The sequence below is a fragment of the Vicugna pacos genome, chromosome 19 (genome assembly GCF_048564905.1).
Source record: "Vicugna pacos chromosome 19, VicPac4, whole genome shotgun sequence".
Lineage (NCBI taxonomy): Eukaryota > Metazoa > Chordata > Mammalia > Artiodactyla > Camelidae > Vicugna > Vicugna pacos.
Window position 1 is genome coordinate 23,118,934 of NC_133005.1, and position 20,551 is coordinate 23,139,484.

Genomic DNA, 20,551 nt, shown 5'->3' on the forward strand with positions numbered 1-20,551 from the left:
TGGGAACATCTCTGCAAATGTTTACCACTTTGATAGGCGGGAAAGTAGCATTTCACATTCGTTTGCATTTCTCTGATTACAATGGATTTGAGTATCTTACTATTCTATTGTTTCTATTGCTTACTATCCTATTGTTTTACTAGTCTAGCTTTTACTATTCTATTGTTTCTGACATAGAAAGTAAAAGTCAGCTTGTACTGCGAAGGTGTGAGGTGCTGTTACTGAGTCCAAATTCATTCTGTTTGCTGCAAGACAGGCCAATAAATCAGGAGATGATGTGTTGGGGCAAGGAATAGCAACTTTATTCGGGTAGCTGGCAGACCAAGAAGATGGCAGACTACTGTCCTGGATAACCATCTTCCCCAAGTCAGAATTCAGGCTCCTTTGATAACAAAAAGGGGAGGGAGTGTGGTTGGTTGGTTCAAACTTCTTGGTGTAGGAATTCTTTGTTTCTGGAATCCTTTGGTGTTTCTGCTGTCCATGTAGGCCAGGTCATGGTGCGCCTATAAAAACTCCAAAAAAATGAATGCTATTTTCAGTGTTGATGGTGACCTATGGACCAATGCACATAACAGATTGAAAATTGAGTTATTAAGAAGCAAAATTCCTGTATCTTAAAAAAAAACCACATTTTATTTGTTTGGAAGCAACAAATTAAGAAATAAGGATTTCATTTAGGAAAAACCATAAAATATAATGTATATTTTTATTACTAAGCTTCCTATGTTGTGTCTGTGTGTATACATATTTATTTCTGGGGATTGACAAATTTTTATCGAGATGCCTAATATATCTATGAAAACTGTCCTTCAACCTAGGCAAAACTGCTGGGGCTGTTCAGACCCATTCCTGCACATAAGGGGTCTCTTAAGTTCTTTACCTCACTGCAGATGATGGAAGCAGTTCATTCTGCTGTCTCCTGACCGAGGTGGATGTAAATTAATTAACAACTTAATAATGTGAACCATGTGTAAGTTCTAAAGTTTATAAAAGCAGTACTGAAGTATCTCACACATAAATATTTGGGATTTGTTGCCTAAGGAAACCCTGTGTTTCTATAATTGGATCCTTCCTTGGGAGTGACTGGCATTGCTACAGCTGGTTTCAGCTATCCTTGGGAACAAGATTGCCCTAGTAATTTCCTTTTATTTCAGGATTCTTTAAAACTTTCTGACAGGAGCTGGGGAAAGGGAGACAAAAGAGAAATATTTTCCTTTCTAATAATTCATTATAAACCAGGTATGTGTGAAAAAACAACCTGGGGCACCTGAAACTCACTAGCATTTCCTTTTGTTTTCCATAGTAATCAACAGAATGATAGCTGTGATGGTTTCTGGACGTGCCTCCAGTTGTAGAGTTTGATGTTGTCTTCTTTTTATTTTTAAGTTGTAGTGAGTATAAAACATTTTAGAACTGATGTTTTTATCATCCGTAAAATGAGATTAACAGCTGGCTTCAATTGTATAGCAACTATAGTTTATTCTGTGCCAGGATGTTTATGTCATTTAACCCTTATGGCCCCACTCAGAGGTATTACCTCCACTTTGCAGACAAGGACCTGGAGGTCCAAGGTACCGTCCTCTCCAATTCACAAGTTTCTGTGAAGGTTTAAGTAACAGACAAGACGGCAAAGTTCCTGGAGCCCCGTCATGTTCTATGAATGTTGACTTGCTTCCTTTCTTTCCTGCCTAGATTATGGGGAGGAGAGACGCTCCCTTCATGTGTATTTTCCTCTCCCACTTTTTTGCACTTAAACATGTGACATCAGTTTGTTACTGGGCATTACCATACAAGTGGGCTCATTTTAATATATGATTTCCGGTCAACAAGAAATAAAACCCTTTTCTGGCCTAAAACCAAAACAAACAAAAAGCAAACACCAACAAATCCCCAATACATCAGAGGGTAGTGCTAATTCCTAATCAGAATTTTGAGTTGATGATGCCTTTGGAGTGCACGTAAACTAGGGGTGAGGCTGTGAATTGGCTGTGAATGGTCCCTGTGATAGAGGCTGTCGCATGTACAGGACTTCAAGTTTAGAGCCTGGGCCTGATTTTGCTACTCAGCACTACTCCAGGGTCTGCCTGATGGCTTGCTGGCCTCCACAGCTGCCGGTCCTGGAGATATCTGAAGTTGGGAGATGTTTCAAGTCTACCCTGAGAATCCATGATGTTGGTCCCAGGTGAACCTCCCTTCACAGCAAAGCCCAAATATGATGGAAACCACTTGGAATAAGTAACCTAGTCCTACTTTCAGGTCTTGGCGAATCTGTCCTCCAGGAGTACAAGGGAAAGGTGTTTTTAGGAATGGGTGGCATTTGTCCCAGGACTGAGCTTAGCACTGAGCTGAGGTCATCTTCAATTTTTCAGTGAGGGAAATTGACATTCTTTTGCCCATGGTGGTGTCTACAGTGATGAACACAAGGCTGCTCATGATCAGGGCGGTAATCCTGAAATCCCCGTGGTCTCAGCTTCGTGTCCTTCCTCACATTCTCCGTGGCTGGGCCAGTCATCTGACCGGTGTAAGCTGAGGTTGTTAATGGTCCATTTCACTGATGTTTAAGCAAGTGATATTGAAACAGTTGGCTTAGGTAGACTACTAATTTCATTAACAGACATGGGAATTACATCTCTTATCTTTTTTCTCTTCATAAGAATTTTTATCAGTTATTGTTTTGCCACTGTCACCTTGTAATAGGGATGTTTACTTTCCTCTCCTCCTCGATTTGACCCAGTAAACATTTATCTCAGGCACAGAAAAATGTGACATGGATTAGGCAGTGACTCCAGTAACGTGTTACTATAATTGATATGGCCACTGGGTGGCAGGCTGATGCAAAGTGGCAGCGCCCTGGGAAACTGGAGTCTCTGGCCAGAAGGGCAAGCAGGCTTTTCCTGGATTCAGAATGCAAGCTGGGTGAATACAAGCATCTGTCACCTTACAGACCTGTGGCCCCAATTACCATTCCTCCTCGTTTCTGCTTGTGGACCTTCAAACACAAGAGACTGAGCATCCTATTCCAGGTAATAGAGCTATTTCCTCGCCATTGTAATGTGACCCCAGGGCCCCTTACACAGACATCTAGAATTCAGAGGGGTCACGGTCTAAAATTTTTGAGTCTTTTCTGAAAACTCATATAATTCTGTAACAAGAATTTTAAAACACAAAATAACCCCGATTAGGAATTAGTCAATGCTACCCTCTGATGTATTGGGGATTTGTTGGTTCAAGGCGTCCCCCTCCACCAAAATCCGGGAATGCCCTTACATAAAGTGACATGGTATTTTCACGCAACCCATATCTATCCTCCCATTTACATTTATTCACCTCTAGATTACATACAATACCTAATATAATGTAAATGCTATATAAATAGCTGTAAATACAACGCAATTGCTATGTGAGTAGTTGCCAGGTCATGGCAAATTCATGTTTTGCCTTTTGGAAGTTTCTGGAGAATTTTTTGGAATATTTTCGATCTGTGGTTGGTTGAATATGCAGATGCAGAACTTGCAGGCCTGAGGGGCTGATTTTTAATAGAAAATTCAAGAGGTTCTACAGATAAACTCTTAGAACTGATAAGAGTTCAGCAGGGTTGGTGAATACAAGATCAACATACAAAAATTAATTGTCTTTTATATCATCAATAACGCATTAGAAAATGCAGTTAAAAATATCATTTATGATAACATCAAGGACTATAAATCTGACAAAGGATATGAAGACCTTTATCAAGAAAAAGTATAAAATGTCATTATAGAACATAAAAACATAAACAGCAGGTTATTGTATGCCTATGTATGGGAGCATTCGATTTCAAAAAGGTGTTGATTTCCCTAAGTTAATCTCTAAGTTAAAAAAAAATTCAAATAAAATGCCATCATGCTTTCCCCCATGGAACTAGACTGACTTGAAAGTTCACATGGGGAGTAATGGTCAGAGAACAGCCAAAAACAATTCTGGAAAGGGACTAGAAGAGGTAATTTACTTATTACACACCAAAACACAATATAAATTTATATTAATTAAAGCATGTGGTATCAGGCCCAATGATAGGAAAATAAATCAATGGAAGAGAAATAAGAGCTTAGAAATAGACTGAAGCACTTGTGGCAAATTGATATAAATGTGGTATATTACAATTTCTTTCTGTGATTGGCAAAACTCAAAATAGCGATGGCTTAAACAAGATAGCTGTTTATTTCTCTCTCACCTGTTAATCCAGAGGAACTCAGGGGCCTAGATTTTTATCTTTTTATACCACTGTGCATGGCCTACTTTTCTAAGCTCCACTAATGGTTCAGGATGACTTCTGCAGCTCCAGCCAACATATCTTCATTCCACCAGCAGGGAAGAGGTTAAAGAAGGAAAAAAGCATGCCTTCTCCCCTTGGGGACATTTCCTGTAGGTTGCCCACATTACTTCCACTAACAGCTCATTGGCCAGAACATGGCCACACCTAGCTGCAAGTAAGGCTGGGAAATGTAGTTAATTTTGGATGCCCAGGTTTCCAATTAAAAATCTACTACAGAAGGAAGAGGAGAAAGGATATCGAGGAAGCAGAAGATTCTGCTACAGGTGGCAAAACAAGTCAAAGGAAAAAGTTTCATTATTTAATATAGATGTTGGGACAGTGGATTCATGTAAAATTAGATACATTCTTCACACTATACAAAGATGAATTAAAAACTTACATGTGAAAAATGAAACTTTAAGGGTGCTTGAAGAAAATATAAGAGGTTATATTTATGATTGCAGTAGGAGGAGTTTTTTTTAAAACAGAAGACACAAAAAGCACAACCCATTAAGTAAAAGTCTGATAGATTTTCCCACAGTAATTAGAAACTTCTGTACCACAAAGGACAGAATAAACAAAAATGAGGGACTGAGGAAGACATTTGTAATTTATATATTAAGGTACCATTAGAATCTAGAACATAGAGTTTCCATAAATCTGTAAGAAAAAGACAACCTAATACAAACTGGACCAAAGGCTTCATGAGGTGATTTACAGAAGATGAAAACAGAATGCCAAGTACACCTAATTGTACCAAATACCTTTTTATTGTGAAAAGAATTTAAGAGAACTTCTTTTCCACTGGAAAAAAGATAAAAAGAAAGAAAAGAAAAAGGTAATTAATACGTGAACATGTACTCAACCTGCTACTGAGTCCAGACTCATTCTGCTCACCGCACGACAGGCCAATAAATTGGGAGACGTGGTGTCGTGGCAAGGAGCAGTGACTTTATTTGGAAAGCCAGCAGACAGAGAGGATGGCAAGCTAATGCCCTGGAGAACCATCCTGCTCCAGTCTGAATACAGGCTCCTTTTATACAATACAAAACAAAACAAAACAAACAAACAAAAAAACAGGGGAGAGGGTGTGGGTGGTTGTTGCCAACTTCTTGGTGTAGGAATTCTTTGTTCCTGCAGCTGTCCACGTGGGCCAGCTCATGGTGCTTCTGCAAATCCTCCGACAATTCAAACAATTCTCTATTCTGCAACTTACTATCTTTGCGTGAGTGCAGAGCTAGCAAGACTAAGTCTAGGGAACAGGGCACAGTGGTTAAGTCCAAAGGAACAGATCCAGTGTGGAGTCAGATTTGTTCTCCTCTATTACAAAACTTATTAGGGAGTAGGATATTCAATGGTGAGTAAAATACTGAGTGGAAGGATGTATTCTAAATTACAATGATGCTTGCTTCTGGACAGACAATATCAAATATCTAATAGGAAGAACCAGACGGGAGAAGGGGACAAAGGAAGTTTAACTTGTTACATAACTCCTCATCTTTAAGTTAAAAAAAAAAGTGAGAAGGAAAGAACAAAACCACACCAAAAGCCCACTCAGTCAGGCTTTTCTCTACTTCACTGCCATGTTCTTTGGATGGGGCCCAGTGAAGGCTGCTTACCCACTGCCCTTGTCTGCAGGGCAGACAGCGGAGGGGACAGCTGGAGAGTCACAGCACTTTCCCTCTCTGAGGCCATGCATGGCTGAGAAGGGTGGACCGCCATTTGTGCAGAAGCCTGGGTCTGGTTCTCTTTTCTGCCATATCTCTTAAGACGGGAAATGCAGGAATCCTATCTTGACTTCTGATGAGGACCCCTGCTCATGTTTTCATCTTGCACATGGAGAACGCACCCTTTTCTCTGACATCCTCAGTAAGCTTTGCTGCTCTCTGACTCTTGGAGGCATACAGGATACCTGAGTCAATTTGTTCTCTCTCTGCAGGCTGTCCTCCAGGTTAAAGCCCAGGAATTCTTGGCAAAGTACCTGATAGTCCCTGACCCATGGGTTGTTCCCAGATAATTATTTTTTAAAGGGAAAAAAATTAAAAGGAGAACAGATGATATGCAATAATACATTATTTCAGTAATCAAAAGAATCATCTGAAATGAAGTCCTCATTAAGATCTGGTTTCCTTGTGCTCTACATTGGAATTTGACATAACATTCTAAAATGACTGTAACTCAATAAAAAATGTAAAAATAAAAAAATTAATAAAAATAAGTGTGGGAAAAAAATCTGGTTTCCTAACATATCTAAAAGGAAAACATCTTTCTGGGATCGCCCACGTACAAGACTAGTTTGATGGTGGTGGTGGTGGGGATGACAGGCCTTCTAGGAGTCAAAGCATATATCTGGCGCCTGAAAAAGCCAGGAGCTCAGAACAGCGACTGTTTAGCTGAGACTGGGAGGGGATCAGAGCCAAAAGTGATCAAATGTGCATGGCTTAATACAGGCTCAGGGTGAGCTTTGAAGTGGGGGCTACGAGGCGAAGCAAATCAAGCCAGGATGGATGATACCTCAGAACCAAGTCTCAGGTCTGGAGGCAGGTCACCACGGAGACTAAAAGTGGGGATATATAGGTGGATTCATGATTCTATTTTGTTTCCATTTCAAGTCATTTAAACTTTTTAAACCTTGACTCTCTGATTTATGTTCTAAATATATCAGGTAGAGATTTATGTCATTATAGTTATATCATTTTTATTCTTTTTCCTTTATACAATTCCCTTTAGCAGAAACCTGTGATTTGGTAGAAGTTCAGCAAGCAAACTCATTTTAGCACAAGGAGGTGAATACACTCTTAGAACAGCCATTGAAGCCTGATGATATTTATGGCTAAAATTGGCTGTAGAAAGGTATGCCACATTCAAAACAAAAAATACTGAAGAATGGGTGGGGAGCTTGCCCTCTGGGCCAAGAAGGCTTAACCTTAGTGGAAATCATTGACCTCAAGGGTTCGTTGTGTCTTGGGGGCAGACAGGACACGAAAGATCAGAGTCCCAGCTGGGAGGGGCCTGAAACTCTGGCACTGACTCAGGGGTTCCCTCCAGCTGGAGACGTCCTGATGGGGAAGGGGACATCTGGGGCCGTCCAGGGCTGCTGCAGCCACTTAACTGTACATGCAGGGATCCAGGTGCTTTCCACCTGCCTTTCCTCTCGGCCATCCTCCGGTGGCTTTCATCCTCTTGAGTCAAAGAGAGATGCCCGGGTTCTGGGCCAGATGAAGGTGAACAACCAGGACCTACTCTTGAGGTGCTGCTTTCCGCCCCTCCCCATTGTTTGTTTTTTTTTTTTTTTTAGGCAGGTAATTAGGCTTGTTTGTTTATAATGGAGGTGCTGGGGATTGAACCCAGGACATCATGCTTACTAATAAGCAAGTGCTCTACCGCTGAGCTATATCCTCCCCCTCCCCTGCATTTTTGTTAATGGAGATAACGCTTCCCCTGTGGTCTTCTTTTTTGTCTCATTGTGCAGAATGATGTCACACAGCCATGTCTAGCTGAATTGAGCCTGGAAAGGTGTATTTTAGCTTCCTGCCTCCCTGGCAAAGGAGTATATGGCAGAGGGAGGCAGTAGATAGCTTTTTGGTAGCCAGTCTACAGTGTTTATTTCTAGGGAGGTAGATGGTGACCCAGGAGGTGTCCAAAAGCCAAAAGTGAACAATGAAAATGAAAAGCAAAGAAAAGCCAGGAAGTTAAAAATGTGAGTAACAGGGCAAAGCAGGAGTATTAGGTCACTGTGACAATTAACTTTTGGTGTGTTGTATAAAGTTGGCCAGGTTTAGAAATCTTGACACAGACTCTTGGTTCTGCTTCCTTTAAAAAATTAAAACAATTTAAATTTAAATTCAGTGTTTAAAAAAATTACATTTGCATGCAGTTTAAAGACTGAAATAATTCTACAATAAGATTTAGTGGAAAAAGAAAAACCAGCAGTTCTTTTTATCTACATTGTCTATTTCCAGAGGAAGCCATTTTTTAATTTTTAAAAATGTTTTATTATTTTATTAAATTATAGTTGATGTACAATATTACGTAAGTTATATAATCAATATAGTGATTCACAATTGTTACAGCTTATACTCCATTCAGAGGAAGCGATTTTTTGATTTCAAGTTCACGTTTTTTTGTTTGTTTTACAAAGGGGAGGTAGTTGGGTTTATCTATTTATGTATGTTTGGAGGAGGTGCTGGGGATTGAACCCAGGACCTTGTGCATGCTAAGCATGTGCTCCACCACTGAGCTATACCCTCCCCCTAGAGGAAGACATTTTAAATGGAGAATTTTCTTTGGTGGATTTTCCAGCTCAAATTCCATCTTTTCCGCCAGCTTTCCATTTCTTCCTTGAGGTCTTAACTAGGTATCCTTCTTAGGCTGTGGTAATTTGGGACAAAGTTTTTGGTCATAATTTTCATCTTCTCTGTCAAATTTTTCGGTGGGAATTATTAGTCATTTTTCTGTTTTCATTTTTTCTTCTGAACTGAATTTTCTTGTACCTTTATATAAATCTTGCTTTGGTAGATGAAAAACTATTTCATTATGGAAAAGTTCAACCATATGTCGAAGTAGAGAGAAGGGGTCAGTGAATTCCCACATACCCATCATCCAGCCTTAAGAACCATCAACTTACAGCCATATAATTCCATCTCAGGCCTACCTGTTTGTCTACTCCTGTAGTATAATTATTTATAGTAAAATACTCATAATGTAAATTTTACCATTTTACCCATTTTAAGTGTACAGTTCTGTGGCATTAAATACTTTCACATTGTTGTGTAATCGTCACTACCATCCATCTCTAGAAATTTTTAATCTCCCCAAACTAAAACTTGCTACCCATTTAAATAATAACTCTCCATTCCCCACTCTTCTCAGTCTGGCAACCACCAGTAGAATGTGCTTTCTATCTTTGTGAATTTGACCACTCTTGGCACCTCAGATAAATGGAATCGTACAGTATTTGCCCTGCTGTGACTTGCTTATTTCACTTAGCATGATGCCGTCAGGGTTCAAGCATGTTATAGCACGTGTCAGAACTTTTCTGCATAATCTCCCATGGTATGAATATGCCACATTTTGTTTATCCATTAATTCATCAAGGAACAGTCAGGTGACTTTCACCTTTTAGCTCTTGGGAATAACGCTTCTGTGAGCATGGGTGTAAACGTATCTGAGTGCCCGCTTTTAATTCTTTAGGGTCTATACCCAGAAGTGGAATTACTGGATCATACGGCAATTCCATGTTTAATTTTTTTCAGGCACTGTCATGCAGTTTTCCACAGTAGCTGCACCATTTAATCTTCTTACCAGCAATGCAGAGGGGTTTCAATTTCTCGACACCCATTCTAACGTTTGTTACTTTCTGTGGTTTATTTATTATTTGATAACAGCCATCCTAATGGGTCTGAATTGGTTCCTGTATTATTGCTGAAGGATATCTCAGATATCATAAATTTTACCCCAAAATATTTCAGTATGTGTTTCTAAAAGATGAAGATCTTTTCAAAAAAATATAACTCCAACCTAAACAATTAATAAAAGTTCTTTAATATCATCAAATATCTAGTCAATATGTACAATTTCAACTATTTTGAAATGGAATAGTAATTGTTTTCAGTTTTCTATTTGGATCTGGAGCCAAATAATATTCAGACATTGCCATTAATTGCCTTTTAAGTCTTTTTAGACCTATAGTTTCTTTTAATTCTCTTTATTTTTCCTCGTAATTTATTTGTTAAAGAAATTTGATTGTTTGATAATGTATCCCACAGTCTGGATTTTGCTAGCACATTCCTACGATGTTTAATATATTCTATGTTTCCTTGCAAATTGAAATCAGATTCAGGTTCAGTCTTTAGACAAGACCACTTACGTGGTTATGGTTCTTCTATAGGGAGACTTACAGTATCTGGGTGTTTCCTTTTGTAATACCAGCAGCCACTTATGATCATTGTTTAGGTATGTGTGCTCCAATATGGTGGTCACGTGTTGCTACTTAAGTTTAAATTAACTCAAGTGAAATAAAATTAAAAAATCAGTGTCTTGGGTGTTCTAGCCACATGTCCAGTGCACAACAGCCTCATGTTGCTCACAGCTACTGGATTGGGGCAGACATGGAACATTTTCACCATCACAGAAAATTCTATTAGACAGAACTGGTCTAGATCTATTAATTCATCAAGGGTTGGGATACAGTGTTATTCTAATTCTAACATTTATTTTACATTTACCAGCTGGAAAGCTTCTATAAAGAGAATTTCTCCGTATCTACTTTTTTGTTACCAGTTCACAAGTGCTTTCTCTTTAATGAAGTTGAGTCTATAACTTGTAAATAAGTAAACCACGCTTACATCAGCATTATATAATTCTTGTTCAGTACAGAGTCAACTAATGAATTATGGTTACACTTCCTTTTTTATTCCGTTTTTTTTCTTTTCCCTGGAGTTTCTGAATTTCCTTCCCTTCACTGCACAATTTTACATTATCTTAGTCTCAATTTTCTTCCCCCACTTTCCATCACATTTAGCTAGTCTATTAAGATCCTTTTTTCCCCTTGAGAACTTATTCCTGGAATTCTTCCTGTTGGAACTTCTCTCCTCACTGCTCTCTGAGGTTATAAATACTTTTTCCTGAATCTTATATCTTCCTTTTTCGTGGCTTATTTCATTGGTTTGCTAAATATGTCCTCCTAAAGGAACTTCCTGAAAAGAGTTCATTGAAGGCAAAATTTCTGAGCCATTCCGTTTCTGAAAATGTTCTTATTCTATCTCCATCCTTGTTTGATAATTTGATTGGACACAGAATTCTAATTTTAAATTCTGGAATCTCACGTAGAAACTTAAGTACAAGCCTTGTTATTATTATTCCTTGTTGATTCCAATATCATGCTTTGTCTTCCCATGGACAAGGATTTCCTCCTCTGCCCTTGGTAAAAAGGATTTTGGTGTTCTGTGCAGGATTCTATCTAAAAAGTTCTCAAATAGATGATCAATGTAAGTAGGCATTCATTTCATACTTAATATTTCTGAACTTTTGTACAATTTGAATGTGTAAAACTCAACCAAGAGACTTGAGGGTATGGAATATGCTGTAAATCAGTAACTAAGGTTTCTCTCAATGTTTCTTCCAAAGCCAGCATCACTGGTTTGAGAATAGAGGATGGAATTGGTAAGTGGCTCCTCTATTACCCCTAGTGACCCACTTCTGAAATGTTTGCCTCTCATTCCCACAACAGCTGGCTCTGCTGGTTTAGAGTTCTCGGTTCTCAAGAGATAAGTGCTTCCACTAGGGGACACTATGATGGTTCAGTTAAACTGGCATTTGAACTTGGCTACTTGGGGCTCCTCATGCCAGTGAATCAGCAGCCACTGAAGTGGTTACTCTACTGGCTGGAGTGATGGAATGATCCTGATTGTCAAGGAATTGCCACTACACGATGGAAGTAAGGAGTATTTCTAGGATGCAGAATATATCCTGGGGCATCTCCTAGTCCTCCCAGGTCCTGTGAATAAAACCAGTAGAAAACAACAATATCATTTGAGGGCTGCTAATGGCTCAGACCCTTCAGGAGAGAAAATTTGGGTGACCCCATCATGCAAAGAACCATGACCAGCCTTCCTGCTTACTGAGGGCAGAGGAATAGGCAGCTGAAGAAGGCGGTTGTAAATACAACTATTGACCAGGAGCAGAAATAAGGACTGTAATAGCTATTTGCATTGCCTTCTTAGGAAAAAAAAGTGACAATGAATGTATGTATGTTCATGTATAACTGAAAAACTGTGCTCTACACTGGAATTTGACACAACGTTGTAAAATGACTATAACTCAATTTAAAAAGATGTTTAAAAAGATAAAATAAAAACGCCTAGATTGAATTTTATAAAATGACTGGAGGTTGTAAAACTTTCTAGATGTCTTTGTGGAATGCGACATTATCAGGTATCTTTTGGAATCCCTCTTACATTTGCCTGCGTCTAGAATATGCCTGGATATACTGATCCATCTTGTGAAGTAAAGCTTGATGTCCAACTTCCTTTTCTTATCAAAGTGCCCCCCAGTTGCCTCCACTTTTAGACCCTCTGCGGCCCACTGTTCACTGAAATAAAGCAGAATTTCAGTCCCTCTTTCAGGCCTGCTGAATCAGCACCTGCATTTTGCTGCGATTCTCATACACACAATTAGTTTGAGAAACACTGATTTAGCCCCTGACACAGCCCGCACTTGACCTTGAACAACAGAGGTGAGGAAACCAGACCAGCAGTAACAGATGTGTCAGGGGCAGGATCTGTACCAAGGTCCTGGGCCCACTGCTGCCCTTTCGCTTAACCCGAGCCCTGCCTGCACAGGAAGTCAGCCACTAAAATAGGTGCATGTGGGAGACAGGAGGACACAGGGACCTCTGCAAGGGTGAAGAAGGGTGGCACAGGAAAGGAAGGAAAGCGGTTCCTGGACTCCAAAACCACAGCGTGTCTAGGTGCTACTTTTCCCCTTATTTAGCCCATAGCTTTGCCACTGACACAACCCTTTGCTGACCTCTTTTCCTTTTGCATTTTTCCCCGTATTAAAATGTCACCATCTAAAACTTTTCTGTATGAAAACTAGAAACTTTGCGTTGTCAGGGACTGAATGTGCCTGTTTTCCAACAGTTTCTGGCAGTTCCTGGCTTTTATGGTGTAGTCATGGTGAAACCTGAGTCATCTAAAGATGGTGACAGTGCCAAGGAGCTGAAAAGGAGCTGCGCACAAGCCAGACTGCAGGAGCTGGCGCTCAGCCACTGCTGGGCGCCCTGGGCCACTGGCCCCCCTGGGGACAGGAGAGCCACCCTAGTTCTAACAGTGTTGGTACAAACAGCTCCAAGCCTTGCAGTGCTGATGAATGCTTCCTGCAGCAGATGGGCTTAGAGACAGCCCGAAGTGTAAAGTATCTCCCCACATGTGTTTCTCAGAGTTCCAAGAAGCAACACCTAACTTTCACATGTGCCACAGTTCTTTTCTCCCTCTTTTCTTTTTTTAAAGCTAAGAAACCACATTTTCCTGGAGAGGCAAACAATATACTTCACTTTTTGCTTTAAGGGAAAAAAAAAAAAGGTTTTCTCTTGTGTTTATTCATATACATTAAATAACAACGTGTGTGTGTGTGTGTGTGTGTGTGTGTGTTTGTGTGTGTGTGTGTACGTGCCTTTTCTCTAAAATTCTGACTCAGTTTGCAGGACAATGACTGATTTTTTCCCACCTCACATAGCTGCTATGATTTCTCCACACAAGGATGGGCCTGTTTACGCACACCGGGGAACCATTAGTGGAGCGCTAGTGTAAACAGCCCCAGGAGCCTGGTGGGCCGGAGCACCCTGCGTTCTCCGCGGGGAGCGGGGGTGTGGGGGCCAGGTTGGGCTGACCGCACCCCGCCGGCCCAGGGTTTGCGATGTTTGCCAGGGAGGCGAGGAGCGCCATTGTGATGCGGCTGGGAGGGGTGGAGCCACCGAGTCCCGGCTCAAATTAGATCCTTCTCTCTGCTGGGCGCCCGGGCTCGCCCAGTGCCCATTGCTAAACTCCAGAGTCGGGGAGAAATCTGCACAGGATCAGGGTCTGAATGGGAGATACACTGTACTTGTCTCGGGGAGGATACATGAACTAACAGTAAAGGTTAGTGGAGGACACAGATAACCACAGAAACACATAGAAAATTCCAACTCTGACAAGAGTAATTCTAAGAGTTCCAGACTCAAGTATATAACAGAATCCATGTCTAAAATATTTCATTGTTAAAACAAAAAAAAAGAGAGAACAAAGGAAGGAAGGAAGGATGAATGAATGAACAAACAAACAAAAGGGCCCAGAAGACAGACAGATATGCTGATAATTCCTCCTTTGCAGGCCCAGCTCAGTGGCCATGGATAGCATCTGAGGGCAGCTGTTCACCCATGTGGGCTACAGGGGAGGTACCCAGCCCCCAGCTCAAGCCACAACGCCCATGCCCAATGTCTTCCTTCATGATGAATCATGTGTTTGTGGACTCAAAGACAAGGTGATCCCAGCCAGGAAGTCTGTAGAGTCATCAGCATGAAGGCAGCCCCTCAAAGCGGAAAAAACACAGCCCTCAGAGGCTGGAGACATGGGTATGAGTCCTATCCTGGCTACATAATTCACAATGTGAGCTCACACAGGTCTCAGAGGCACCTGCCAGGTCTCACACGACACACCTGAGGATGCCTCTGGATTCCCAGGCAGACTCTTCAGCCTCTCAGCATCTCTGTTTGGGGGAAATCAGGCCACTTAGCGGCCACTGAAGATGGGGATGAGGATAAAGGCATGTTATGTGCTCTCTCCTCAGGCTCTGCAGATTCTCAAGCAGCACCAACCCCAGAGCTGGCCAAGAACAGAGCCCTGGGGACCCAGCCACACTTTCATCCACTCTCAAGAGCAACCTCAGCAGGCAAGTGTCCTGATCCTCATTTGACAGATGAGAAAACCCAGGCTCAGAGAGGGGGAGAAGGTGACCTGAGGTCACACAGCTCTATTGTGCTTTGACCTAGGTCACTTGATGGGAGCACCTCACTGCCCCCTCCCACCAGGGACAGCTCTGTCTTGGCAACCCCGACCCCACGCCCAGCCTGGAAGCCCGCTCGGGTGGGGCCGTCTCCCTGTGAGCAAGACTATTTTTAGTGTCAGCAGCAGGGGCTGGGGGCCGAAGCCAGGAGTGACAATGGGGGGAAGGGGGTGGGGCCGCTGGCGGCCACCCCCGCACCCAGCAGCCGCCCCATTTCCTCGAGGAACCAGCCTGTGCACAATACAAGGAAAGCCGAGTGGGGAGCGGCTGGGGGCTCCCGGGGTGGGAGGGTGACCTGGCCCATCAGGGCAGCTGGGGGCCTGGAGGAGGCCTCCAGACCAGGGGGAAATGGACCGTTAGTCCAGCTGCCTGGACTGAGCAGCAGGGATCATTCATGCTCTACACTCAGCACATGCGGGGACACACACACACACACTCCTAGGCCAATCTCAGAGGCAGAGAACTAGGCGCTGGGGTCTCAATGAGGTGAGATTCCCACAGGAGCCAACCAGGAGTCGACTTGGGAAACCAGGTGGGAAATGGCATCACAAGCATCCCAGACACTCTGCCGGGTCCTGGCCTCTTGGGGAGAGGTGTCTCTGCTGGGAAGGGTCCTAGCCTGGGGCTCCCAGTCAAGGGAAGCCATGAGACAGGAGCACGAAGGTGGCTCCTCACAGCCTGGCAGTGAGGGTTCCTTGCCTGACCACTACAAAGGGGTTCCAGTTTTGCTGGGTAAGGGCTCTGAACTGAATTTGATGTCTGAGGTTTCCATGGGTTCTCCCATGGCTCAGGGCGGGAGACTGCTTCTCCCTCTCCCCATCCCTGCTCCACCAGCTACCTCAGACTGGACCATGGGTGATGCCTGCTATCCCACCTCCATGCCCTGGCTTACACCATGCCCCTGCCAGGGATGCCCTCCTCTGCCTCCCCATTCTCCTACCACCATTACAGCTCTGAGAGCAAAGACAGCAACATACTTGTCTGCCATCACATCCCCAGAACTAAGAACAGTGCCTGACACATAGCAGGTGCACAGCAAATACCTGTGGACTAAAATCCTCGTCTCCTGCTGGAGGTCTCTCCTCCCCTCAACATGGACAATGTTAGCTCACTGGATCCCCACTTAAGGGAGGAGGCCCGGCCATCAGCTCTCAAGTCTGAAATTATGTTGTCTACAAGGTTGGGTGGCACTCCTGCCACAGCAGTCCAGCTGACAGATGAAGGTGACAGTGGGGTTGGGAACTGGGATGGGATTCCAGATACAGGTTAGAGATGGGACAAACAGGACCAGCTGATGGATAAGAAGCAGGGGATGAGATGACAAGGAGAAAGCAAGGAGGTCCCACCTTGGTGTTAGGCCTGAGCAGTGGCTGAGCAGTGACTCAGCCCTCCACTGAGTCAGAGAGAATTGTAGGAGGAGGAGATGGAGGCATGACAGGCAGCTGGATGTCAGCATCTGGAGCCCAGGGGAGAGGCTGGAGCTACATCTTAGGTCTACGTTTAAGAGTCATCAGGACTTAAGTCACAGGGCTGGGTGACATCACCTGGGAGTGAGTCCGCAGAGGAGAGGAGACAGTAGAGTTTTACTAAGAGAGTGATCAATGCTGGCAAGAGTGAGCTTTGTTTGCCCCAAGAATGAGATCTTCTCCTGCGCTCTCAGGACCTACCCAGAGCTTAGGTCTCTTTCACATGGGATGGAATTTCACCCAAAGATCAGGAAGGGAAAGCAGAGGATTTCTGGATATGCTTTGGAGGCAGGCTCTACACAAAATGGAAAATGACCCACTGGAAATGTTTGAGTAATATCTGATGGAATATTACTCAGCAATAAAAAGAAACAGGTTGCTGAACATGCAACAACATGGATGAATCTCAAGACATGAAGATGAGGAAAGAAGCCAGGCACAAAAGAGTCCATGCTGTCTGATTTCACTTACATGAATTCTAGAAGAGGCAAAACCAAGCAATAGTGACAGATCGGATTAGTGGTGGCCTGGGGCCAGGAGGTGGGAGTGAAAGGTGAGGGGCACAAGGGGGCTTTTGGGGGCTATGGAAGTGGTCTGCATCTTGATTAGGTAGGTGGTTATACAGGGTTTCCATGTTTGTCCAAACTCATGGAAAGACACACTTTAAAATGGATACCATGGGTGCCTGTGATTTTACATTAATTATATCTCGATATAGTTACTGTGAAAAAATGGCACCATCCTTTCATCCTTGAGAATTTATGACTGCTTACGAGACAGACTGCATTCTTTCTGTTAACGGAGGGTCCCTCCTCCCAGATGGTTCACAGGGCCCAACGCTAAGGTTGCACTTAGGTACCTGCTTAACTTATTTCCAGGACTGGAAAGCGCCGAGAAGAGAAGGCCCGTTGCTGTTTCCTGAGCACATCTTATGGACAGTATTGAGCTCTAGTCCTGGGTAACTCACTTCTACCAACATCAGGTCCTTCAGCTGAGCTCAGAGTGTATGACCCTGAGTTCACCTCGGTGGCCCCAGCACTGCCTAGCACAGGAGTGAAGGTGGCATCTATTAAAGGAAAACCTCTGCCCGGTCCGGGGTCCTGCCGCCTGTGGAGTCAGGAATGGCAGTGGTCCAGAACCCTGGGCCCAGTGCCTGTCCTGTCCCCATTCCACCCCCAGCCCTCTCCCCTGGGACTCCAGACTCTGCTTCCTCCACTTGCAGCTGTTCCTTCCGCTTCCCAGCCTCTTCCTTTCCTCCTCATCTGGGCCCTGGCTACGTCTCCTTGTCTCCTTGGGCCTTTATCTTCCCCTCAGCTGCTCTGGAGGGACCAAGGCCCCCCCCCTCCATCCTCTCCTTCCCTGCTTCCCTGGCTGGGCTCTAAAGCTTCCCCCTTGGGCTCAGGACCCCACCCTGGCCTCTCTCCTCACCTCCAGACACTTCCAGGGGGCACATAGGGGAACACAGGCCAGGCAGGAGTGGCCAGAGGAGTCTCAGGTCCCTCCAAAAGCCTCTGAGACTCCGATTTGCTGTGTGAGGCTGTCTGTGCTCCAGTTCCCACTCTGTCACTTGCCAGCTGTGTAGTTTTAATCAGTCACTGTGCCTCAGTTTCCTCAGCTGAAAAATGGGGGTCAAGACACCAACAACTTCAAATGTTCTGGAAGAATAAACTAAAGCATGTCAAGCACTTAACAGAGTGCTCTACACAGAGAATTTGTCTTAACACAAGGATGCAATGCAACAAAATGGAAGGGTTCTCTAAATTGCAGAGCCCCAAATGACCCTTGGTTGTATATTTGTGCTATGTTTCTGACCCAGTGAGCCCAGAACTCCAAGGAAAAACCTCCCAGTGGCCCCTAATCTATCCCAGATGTCACCTACCATCGTCTCCTTATCATTACATGATTGATAACCCCGTCAGGTTTCAGAAAGGCTACAGTCAAGGGTCTGTCTTCTTTATATAGAACAGCACACCTCCAGCTAAGCTCACTGTCCCCAGGGGCCTCCCAATAATCCAAAACAGGGAAGAGTCATTATTGTTCCATTTTGCAGATCCAGAAGCTGCAGCCCAGAGTTTCAGGCTGCCTGACCCCACAGCCCAGGCTCCATCACAGCCCGGCAGACTGAACGGGGTCCCTGTCCAGCCTTCCACCTGTGCCCAGCTGAGCTCCTCGGGGACTCTTTGAGCTTTCCCCACACTCCTGCTCAGCAGCTTCTCCCTCCAGTTCTCCCAGGCACCTGCCTACCCTTCCAGGATCCTCTGATGCCCGTCAGCCTGGGAGCAGCCAATGCCAGATCAACTGCTCTTTCCCTCCTGATTCCAGAACAAAAGATGCTGGTGTCACTGAGAGCCTGGGGGCCCAGGGTCTAGTTTTATTTGCAAATATTCCCAACAGCCACCACATGAAATGGGCTTATTCGCACCTTAAACTGTGGCTCAGAGAAATTCAGTGAGAAACGCTTGAGGTCTCCTAGCTAGAAAGCGTGTGAGCCAGAGCTGAAACTCACATCTGTCTGACTCTGAAACTCTTGATGCTGACCTTCAAAGAGTTCAGTGCCACTAGTGGCTTCTTTCTCAGCTCCAGCCCTCAGTTTCCTCATCTCTCAAATGATAGTAACACTTCATTTGTTGAGTTGTGAGAATTAAATCTGAAGAAGTTTACAAAGCACCCAGAATAGCACTGGGCACATGGGGGTGGCATCACTGAAGGATGAGGGGCGCTGAGGTCAGGCCGGCCTAAGGTCACGTCCTAGCTTCATCACTTTTGCTCATGGAGACAAATACTCTACCTCTCTGAGCCTCACTAGATCCATCCAGAAAGCAAGGATGATCAGCCCCTCTAACAAAGATGGCGCTGGTCCCCAAAGCTTAATTTTTTTTTAAGTTAAATACACAGCTCTCATACAAATAAAAAGTAAGCATGTGCCAAAATTATATGTAATTCATTAGCATTGAAATGATCAGCAGGACTGTGAAACTGGTTCAAAGAGTGTAAGAGAGTCTGAAATGTTTATAATCAACGAAAGACAAATGCTGACATATGATTGCAAAGTGAAACTGGCTAATGTTCTACAGGGCAAAACAATTGTAACCTTTGGGGTGATCTTTTCTGCTGGACAAAAATCAGTTGCAACTTAAATCTAGACGTGAATACATAACTTCCTGAGTCTGGACCCTAACAAATAAGTAAATGACAAGTCGAAGATCCCTTCCCTAGAGCATTAGATAACCCTTGGGTGGGCCTGTTGACAGTGTTCCAGCATGTTTCCGAAAGGACATGCAGTCCTCCTTCTGCATTACTACCAAGTCTGGGATACTTTTTTTAAAACCTGAGGATGCCGTGCAGTCATGGGGTAGAATGGTTTAATAAACGCATTATTAGTGCAATGTCTCTGCCCACCAAGCCCCGAACTCCAGGGAGTCCCTCCCAGCAGCCCCTCTGCTAATCAAATGAGGTAGACAGCAAGCTACACCACTCAAAAGACTGTAAACTATTTATAAACATTATGTTATTTATCTTTATTTCCTTTCAGAATATTCTGAATGTCAGTGCTGGGACTAGGACAAGGTGATTCTGAACATTACACAATCACACAATCCACGTGTAACCTAAAGGATACTTACATGGAGTCCCCGCTCACCCACTGGCTCTCTGGCAGAGCCTGGGAAAGTCTTTAGTTTTATCTACTCAACAACTATTTCCTGGGGGCCTACTTGCTGCCAAGCACAGTCCTGGGAACTTAAGGCAAAACAGAAAGCAAGACAGGCCCAGTCCCTGCCTTCAAGGGCCTAGAATCTAGTCAGGAGACAAGTAACCAAGACAGAAGCTAAATAATTACACACCACCACAAACACACAAAAGGAAGAGAACAGGGATGAACACCAGCAGGGCTGTCAGCTTCCTAGCCAGCAGAGGGAAGCCTCCCTGAATGATGACTTTCAGGTAGAGGTATGAGGAATGAGAGGATGCCAGCCAATGAGGAGGTTGCAGGAAAGCCATCCCAGGTGAGAGGCTCAGCCTGTGCAAAGGCCCTGATGTGGGAACTAGCTTTAAGGAATGGAGAGAAAGAGAGTGGTCACTGTTTAGAAAGTGCGGGAGATGAGGCGAGGAAAGAAACCAGGACCTGAATCATGGAGGCGGTGGAGGGAGGATGTGGTAAGAGACCGAGATTTAATTCTAACTATGATGGGAAGATACTGGAGTGTTTTGGTCAGAACCTCCGTCACTCCACCTGTGAGATGAAGGAATT

At 43.8% G+C, this 20,551-nt stretch overlaps 2 long non-coding RNA genes across 5 annotated transcripts in view; one reads left to right on the forward strand and one right to left on the reverse strand.

Annotated features, from left to right (window-relative positions):
* Window positions 1–291: 291 nt before the first annotated feature.
* Window positions 292–20,551, reverse strand: part of LOC116284300 (uncharacterized) — a 34,949-nt gene continuing 14,689 nt past the window's right edge. For 2 of the 4 annotated variants that reach the window (XR_012061452.1, XR_012061451.1), the window contains one exon: window positions 292–552. This is a non-coding gene — a long non-coding RNA (uncharacterized lncRNA). The remainder of the gene's footprint in view (window positions 553–20,551) is intronic. The other 2 variants (XR_012061454.1, XR_012061453.1) reach the window with 2 other exon arrangements.
* LOC140687406 (uncharacterized) lies at window positions 13,804–14,716 on the forward strand. The gene is made up of 3 exons (XR_012061677.1): window positions 13,804–13,932; window positions 14,164–14,405; window positions 14,621–14,716. It is a non-coding gene; the product is annotated as an uncharacterized lncRNA (long non-coding RNA).